This window comes from Rattus norvegicus, chromosome 7, assembly GCF_036323735.1.
Source record: "Rattus norvegicus strain BN/NHsdMcwi chromosome 7, GRCr8, whole genome shotgun sequence".
Taxonomy (NCBI): domain Eukaryota; kingdom Metazoa; phylum Chordata; class Mammalia; order Rodentia; family Muridae; genus Rattus; species Rattus norvegicus.
Window position 1 is genome coordinate 115,222,096 of NC_086025.1, and position 8,438 is coordinate 115,230,533.

Genomic DNA, 8,438 nt, shown 5'->3' on the forward strand with positions numbered 1-8,438 from the left:
ACCTGTTAAGTCAAAATAATACCTACCCGGTTCTTGAGAGAGGGGGACATATATCAGAGCAAAGGTAGTTTGAGCAGACTGTGAAACAACCAGGAGAAGACCAGGACCACAAACAACTGATGGCAACTATGGTTTAGGGGGGTGAAAAAGATGGATTAATAGTGCAAATTTAAGCCAGGTAGGCAGTGGTGGCATGTACCATTAGTCCTAGCACTGTGGAGGCTGACCTCTGAGTTCTAGGCCTCAAGGCCAGCCTGGCCTACAGAGTTAGTTCTAAGACAGCCCAAATTGTCTGTCTGGCAAATTAAACACTAAGAAATTCACAATCCTCCTGCCTCAGCCTCCTGTGTACTAGGATTTACAGATGTTACATTTTTAAAAGTCAATATATAACTTTTAATTATATGTATATATCTGTATGTGGATATATGCATGTAGCCTGTGGAGACCTCGAGAGGCATTGGGTCCTTTGTAACTGCGGTTACAGGTGTTTGTGAGCTGCCTGACCTGGGTGTGGGGAGCAGAACTCAGGTCCTCTGCAAGAGCACTAAGAACTCTTTGTTTTTCAAGTCAGGATTTCCTTGTGTGTAGCCCTGGCTGTCCTGGAACTTGATTTGTAAACCAAGATGATGGCCTTGAACTCGGAGATCCATTTGCCTCCTGAGTGCTGGGACAGAAGATGTGCACCAGCACTGCCCAGCGGAAGTGTTGACTTAAGAGGCAGCCATGACTTGTCTCTTTATACTTTATAGCTCTGGCTCTTAACCACTGGGCCACCTCTTTGACCACATTCAGCCAGAAGCCTTCTTTAAAACGGTGAACCAGGCAGCAGCAGGCTCTGAGGCACCCTATAAGCCTCTGCTTGCCTTCCACCAGGGGCATGTACTCCAGGCTGACTTTCAGGGGTCCTGGTTGGTGGGGGAAACGGTGTTTAGGCCTTGGTCTGCAGCTTCCAGCTGTGCTGCCTCTCAGCACATGAAGTACCTCACTGTTCTGTTACACCCTCAGAACATTCTGGAATGCACATCCTCATTTAAAGAGGAAGAAATAGGAGCATTGCATGGTGACACACACCTTTAATCCCAGTGCTTGGGAGGCAGAGACAGGCAATCTCTTAAGTTTGAGGCCAGTCTGATCTAGGTCTACATACTGAGCTCCAGGACAGCCAAGACTATGTAGAAACCCTGTCTTAGAGAGAGAGGGAGGCGGAGGGGGAGAGGGAGAGGGAGAGAAATAAATTGGGATTGTTAATTCCCCACACACACCCATGGTGAGAGGAACATTAAAGAAGAAATTAAGGCTCAGAACTGCTTAAGGTATGACCCATTTACTATCAGAGCAGAGATTCAAACAGGATAAACAGCTCAGGGCCTGTGGCTTCATATCTCAGGTCTTGTTGGCTTCTGAACCCTCATTAATTTCATTATTACCCCTTATCCAAGGTGCCAGTGTGCCTGGCCCTGCTGTGCTGACAGCAGACCTCCACTCTCCACCCTACCAAAAGTCAGCCAAAGTAGCCAAAACCAGACCTGATGTCTCCCCATGGTCTGCTGAGCCTCCCAGCCTACCTGGCAGGAGTGGGGAAGTGAAAACTGATGTCTACACGAGAGGCGACCACTGCCTGACCCTGTCCCACACTTGCATGAATTGTTCCCCAGCCCTAGCCTCATATACTCTGATGATCAAAACCGATTGCTAACTTAACAGAATCTAGAATCAGACAGGAAGCAAAGCTCCTGATACACTGTGTGCAGATACCGAGACCAGGTTAGCACCTGGGCATGCATGTGAGGATAGTCTGTTAGATTAACTGAAGTGGGAAGACTCAGCTGAGGGCAGCACCTTCTCATGGGTTAGGTTCCTGCTCTAAAAATAAATAAGTAAAAGACGAAGGGCCAGCAGTATGACTTAGCAGTTGAAAGTGCTTTGAGCTAAACCTGATAGCCCAAGTTCTATTCCCCCAGGACCCACACGGTGGACGACAAGAACCACTCCTCAAAGTTGTCCTCTGACCTCCTCACACCTGCACTTAGGCTTCCACAATAAGTAAGTATAAAAGAATAATAGAATCTGGGCTTTGGTTTTGTTTTGTTTTGAGACAGGGATCTGGCTGTCCTGGAACTATGTTGATCAGGCTGGCCTCTAACTCCCAGAGGTCTACGTGCTTCAGCCTCCTGAGTGCTGGGATTAAAGGCATAGACCATCACAGCAAGAGCTGCCTTCTTGATGTTCCCGTATGGGAGGGTACACCTGTGCCCTGCCAGCTGTAACTCTGCCTTAGCTACACATGGGACAGGACCTTTACAGTGACATTGTTTACAAACAGCTGAGATCCAAAAGGGAAAATGGTTCCCATGAGACCAAAGCAAAGTGCTTCTTCACCCACAACCTCCTTGATCCTGCCCACCTCTCTGCTCAGTGACCTCGGGTCCTGAAACTCACTCTCTACCAAACCGTTCTTACTGATGTTTCCTGGGGATTGCTAGCATATAGGTGTCTGTGTGGGTAAGGGGACACCTATATAGCTGTATGGAACTCACAGAAACTATCTGTAACTGACAAAACCATGCCTCTGCTAGGCAAATCATAGCTGCTTCGGACAGCCCCACACCACTACACCTTGGATTAAAATGAAAGCACACATTCTTACAATATATCTGTGTTTTATAAAGAAATCAAAATTCCAGAATTCTCAAAAATGTCATTATGCTGGCTGGCCCGTAACTCTGTATGTAAACCAGGCTGGCCTTGCACTTACAGAGCTCTACCTGCCTCTGCCTCCTACATTTTTGGATCAAAGTAGTGTGTCACCATATCTGGGTCATTCCTTTTTTTTTTTGTTTTTCTTAATCATTTATTTATTTCATGTATGTGGGTACACTGTAGCTGTCTTCAGACACACCAGAAGAGGGCGTCAGATCCCATTACACATGGTTGTGAGCCACCATGTGGTTGCTGGGATTTGAACTCAGGTCCTCTGGAAGAGCAGTCAGTGCTCTAACCACTGAGCCATCTCTCCAGCTTTTCCTTAACTGTTTATTACATTTATGTATTCTCCTTGTATTTGTGTGCATGCGTGTGAGTACACACCCACCCACACATGCACACACCACAGTGGACATGTCAGAAGCTCTCCACCATGGAAGTCCCAGGAACTGAACTCAGGTCATCGGGCTTAGTGGAAAGAGCCTCCACCCACTGAGCCATCACTCTATCCCCACCTTCCTAAAATTTCCCGTCTCTCTCCCTTTTCTTTTGTTGCTTTAATTTTTGTTTCAAGACAGTTCCTCCCCAGCCTCCTATGTTGCAGCTAGGACTGCATGTGAACGTACCGTACCTTCCTTCCCATTTCTCTTCGAAGTGAAGCTGTTGATGTCCTGATTCAGCTCACGGCCTGATCCTATCCAACAACAACCTTTCCAGTTCTCACGTGCAGCCATTTCCTGCCATCCCACCCTACCCAGCCCAGCGGTGTCTTTCTGCCTGAATTGCAGCATTCTCCTAATTCCTGATGTGTGCCCAGCGGGTCCGTTCGCACTGAAGCCTTGCATCCGTCAAGCACGTCCTGTGGCTCTGATTACACCAGAGCCAAATCTGAGCTCACACCCAAAGCCCCACAATGTCCAGCTTCCTGTTCCCATGCCCTCTACCTGGTACTTAGGGTCTAGGTCTTTGACCGAGTGCACCTCCCACATCGCAGCACCTACTGTTCTCTGCGCTGCCTGGAGAGTCTTCTGCAGACCTCCTTAGACTCCTGCTTTTCTTGGCACCTGACCTGCCTGTACCTGGCTCCTAGTGACTACCTGGCAGGATCCGCGTGGGAGCAGCGGATGGAATCCCAGCACAAGGCCTTGTGGTATCAATGCCATCTCACCACTAGGTGGCGGGCGATTCAGGCACATCTAGAGCAGCGACCTAGGGTTCTGCTTCTGGAGTTGTCCTCAGGGTAAAGGCTCCATACAGACCTTCTGTGCCAGATGGTGCTATGGAGCACCAGCTGACCCACTCTACACTGTTACCCTTCCAATGGCTGTAGTACACACAGTCTAGGGATATCACACCCTGGAGAGAGAGAGAGAGAGAGAGAGAGAGAGAGAGAGAGAGAGAGAGAGAGAGAGAGAGAGAAAGAGAGAGAGGACCAACAGCCACAGACTGAACTTCTAGGTTCTAGGGAAAGGCTGGGCCCATAGGCACCAAAGAGTGAGAGGGGGGGGCAGGGGAGGAAGAGGAGGACTGAGTTCAACCAGAGCAGAGCATATGGGGTGGGACGCTCAAGCTGGGGCTATACCCTCTTTTTCCCAGTCCTCTGAATACAATTGACAAGTCTGGCCTGGAGCCTGGATTTCCCCATTTGTCAAAAGCACTGAAGTAGGAGCAAGGAGTGAAACTCTGTGAGGAGCTGAGGTGGCCGGCTGTATTATAACTGAGGCCGAGGGTGCTCTCAGGTGAGGGCTGCACGCAGAGGAGCAGTAGACTTGGGAAGAGGCAGGTAAACAGGAAATCTGGGAGCTTAATGTCCTGCTGTCAAATAGGACATCTCTGGGGCCTCCCTGCCCTGAGGCTTGTGGCCTGAAATATCCATGTGTGTAGGTGTGTGTGTGTGTGTGTGTGTGTGTGTGTGTGTGTGTGTGTGTGTGTGTGTGTGAAGGCCTAGGAGTAAGTGTGTACCTACCCTCAGGATTTCTCTCACTTTGGTAGAAGGCCATGAACCAGGAGATGAGGGACTCCATGCCGGGAGTCCCAGAAACAAATGACCAGCTCGGTCAGCAATATGGGGTGCCCTTGAAGAGGACTGGACACCCTACTCCTAATGTTCCCAACCCCGTCCATTTTAAAGCAGACAATGTCTCCCTCTTGCCACAGTCCTTCCTTATCTGGATGATATTTGCACGCATTTACATTCAGACCCTTGCAGGCTTTTTCCTCCTAAGCCGCCATAGCACTGATTCTCAGCCCTAGCCCTTAAACAAGGAGACTGTGTGGACCTTCCTGCTAGAGGGTAGGGGGTGGAAATCAGGGAGTGAGGGAGTGAGGGTGCGTTGGGGAAGGTTACTTCCCTATGCTCAGAGTCTGGCTAGCTGAATTACTGAGCATTCATCAAACATTTAAGTGTAAATGATGATGATGATGTGTGTATGTGTGTGTGTGTGTGTGTGTGTGTATCCCTTTAAGCTGTGTCTGTCTGTCTGTCTTTCTCTGTGTGTGTGTGTATCCCTTTAAGCTGTGAGTGTGTGTGTGTGTGAGAGAGGGAAAGAGAGAGAGAGAGAGAGAGAGAGAGAGAGAGAGAGAGAGAGAGAGACTGAACTCAAGACGTTAAACATGATAGTGTTCTACCACTGAGCTATACACCCAATCCCCTTTTAAAGCATTTTATGCCCATTTTGCAGATAAGAAAACTGAGAATTCAGTGGTTAAAAGCACAAACTGGGGCTGGAGAGATGGCTCAGCGGTTAAGAGCACCCGACTGCTCTTCCAGAGGTCCTGAGTTCAATTCCCAGCAACCACATGGTGGCTCACAACCATCTGTAAAGAGATCTGATGCCCCCTTCTGGTGTATCTGAAGACAGCTACAGTGTACTTATATATATAATAAATAAAATAAATCTTAAAAAAAAAAAAAAAAAAAAGCACAAACTGCTCTTGTAGAGGATATGAATTTGGTTCCCAGCATCCACATGCCAGGCAGACCCACAGAGCTCTTGACACCTGTGGTCTCTGTGGGCATTTTCTTCTATTTACCTCCACACACATAGGCACATACATAACTAAAATAACAAACACCTTATTTTTAAAAAAGAGAAATCAGGATTCCAAGGATTCACACAGTGAGTTGGCCTTAAACCCCAGCTTCTTGCTGACACACTGGAGTGTGAAGATAGAGAAGGGACCTAGGATCCTTCTCTTTGGGCTCCTGCCCATCTGCTAGGAAATGTATATGTCTGCCCTTTTGGTTCAAGGGATAATATGTCCCTTGGGCAGATGAAAGGGAGTGGCTGTTAGCAGAAGGTAGAAAGGCTGCCAAAGTTTTGGGGACTCTATGCATGTATAGGGCTCTGTAGTTCTCTAAACACTCTGAGTCACTTGCCAGAAGTGAGTCCCAGGGGGGGAGGGTGAGGCTGAGGTCCTAGTCCTTACTCAGCTACAAGGCTATTCCCCAAGCCTCAGGTATCTCCTGGAGGCCCTGTCAGTGTTGTACTCTCCTTCATATGTCCGAACCTCTGCACTTCTGAGCCTTGGGGGACAAGGACCATGTTGAATTCTCAGGATCCACACGTGGACTGTTACAGATTCCCAGCAGGGTTTATAGAGGAATAAGAAGCTGGCACTGTCTGAACACTCCTAGATGTCAGGCCATAGGCTTGGTGTTTCTCAGATGTGCTCCCAAGCAATCTTTCCCTCTGGAACTACATATTGATAACCTCACTGTACAAGTTACAGAGGCACAGAGAGGTGACTGCCCAGAGAAGTACAGCGGAGAACTGCCATGCGCAGGATTTGAACTGAGGTCTGTCCAAACCCAGAGCCTACACCCTACCCTCTTGCTGCTCTAAACTGAACTGTTGATGGGCAATGGTAGAGCCTTTGATCCCAGCACTCTGGAGGCAGAGGCAAGTGGATGTCTGTGAGTTCAAGGCCAGCCTGGTCTACACAGCAAGGCCCTGAAAGAAAGAAAGAAAGAAAGAAAGAAAGAAAGAAAGAAAGAAAGAAAGAAAGAAAGAAAGAAAGAAAGAAAGAGAGAGAGAGAGAGAAAGAGAGAGAAAGAAAGGAAGAAAGAAAAGAAAATCAAAGCCAGCTTGAGCTTGAGTGGCTGCTGTAAGATCCAGACAGGACATTCAGCTGAGTAGAAGAGTCTATTTGATGACTATCAGCCCTGAACATGGGTTGGGTCCCCCTCTACCCCAGGGTTTTAGGGTCCTCCTGGAGATATAAGCTGTTCTTTCTCTGGGGCTGGAGAGGTGGCTCAGCATTAAGAGCACTGACCGCTCTTCCAGAGGTCCTGAGTTCAATTCCCAGCAACCACATGGTGGCTCACAACCATCTGTATGGGATCCCGTGCCCTCTTCTGGTGTGTCTGAAGATGGCTACAGTGTACTCATGAATAAAATAAATAAGCTGTTCTTTCTTAAGAGACCCATCTGCTTACCTGGGCAGGCCTGACTTTTGTGTCTACAAACACTGAGTACTGGCCTGGCTTCCCTGTGGCCTCTCAGAAGCCTGGAGGATGTCTGTCAAGCATACATACTAATTTGAGATGTAGGGGACAGGACAGGGAGTATGAGGTGGGGTAAGCTGAGTGGAGGGTGGGGAGCTGGCCAAGGCCTGAGAGTTTAAAAATACATCTTGTCACTACAGCCTGGTCTCCTAGGGCCTGGTGACATCACAGGGGCACAGGATGTCCCTGGCAGAGGCTGGAAATAGCAGAGAGGGGACATGGCGGGGGTTGGGGGGAGGAGCTGAGGGGCTCCAGATCTACCCCTTTCTGTGCCTGGAAGCTGTGTTTGCAGAGATCACCTGTCTAGGGACAGAAAGGGATCGTCAGTCAGATTCCTCAGGAGATTCGATACCACATCTGAAAAAAAAAAAATCACCAGGGTGATTGTGTCTGAGATTTGGGAGTCCCTGGACACAAGCTATCAGTTCTGGCTTAGTATTGGTTTTTGTTTTTAAATTTACTTATTGTATTTATATGAGCACACTGTAGCTGTCTTCAGACACCAGAAGAGAGCGTCGGATCCCATTACAGATGGTTGTGAGCCCCCATGAGGTTGCTGGGAATTGAACTCAGGACCTCTAGGAAAAGCTGTCAGAGCTTTTAAGCGCTGAGCCATCTCTCCAGCCCTCTGGCTTAGCATTTGTGATCCTAGAAGTCTGCGGGCATGGCTGGGAGGAGCATTTGGTAGGGAGCCTCCTTCCCCTCAGAGGAGGGCTGCAGCTCCCAGAACCGATGCTCAGACTTTGGTGGGACTGCTGGGCTATCAGAGCCAGCTCCTGCCCCAGACCCTGCTCCTCACTCCCAGCAGCAGGAGGGACTAGGTTGGGAGTAGCACTGTCATTTTATAGCGGACACTGAGACCCAAGGTGGACAGAGTGGCCTGCTCCAAGTCAGACTCCCAAGCACATCATGACCAGCCAGGATGGGATTTGGCGTCCCTAGCTCAGGAGCTGATGAGGAAAAAACTTACTCTACAGCTAGATTGGAGCTTAGCGGTGGGAAGGAGGCTGGAGTCCATCTCTCCCTCTTCTCCACCTGCCCCTGCTGTGCTCTGAACAAAGTCCAGCAGTCATCAGGCCAAGATTCTCCTTGGGGTGGCCTCAGCCTTCCCCAGGTGCTCCCAGATCCCTGAAGTGGTTGCCAATTCAGGCCTCTGGGCAGTCGGACTGCTTCTGCTGTGTGGATCGAAGCCGCCTGTCTCTGCCCAGGAACCTTCTAGCAGGCT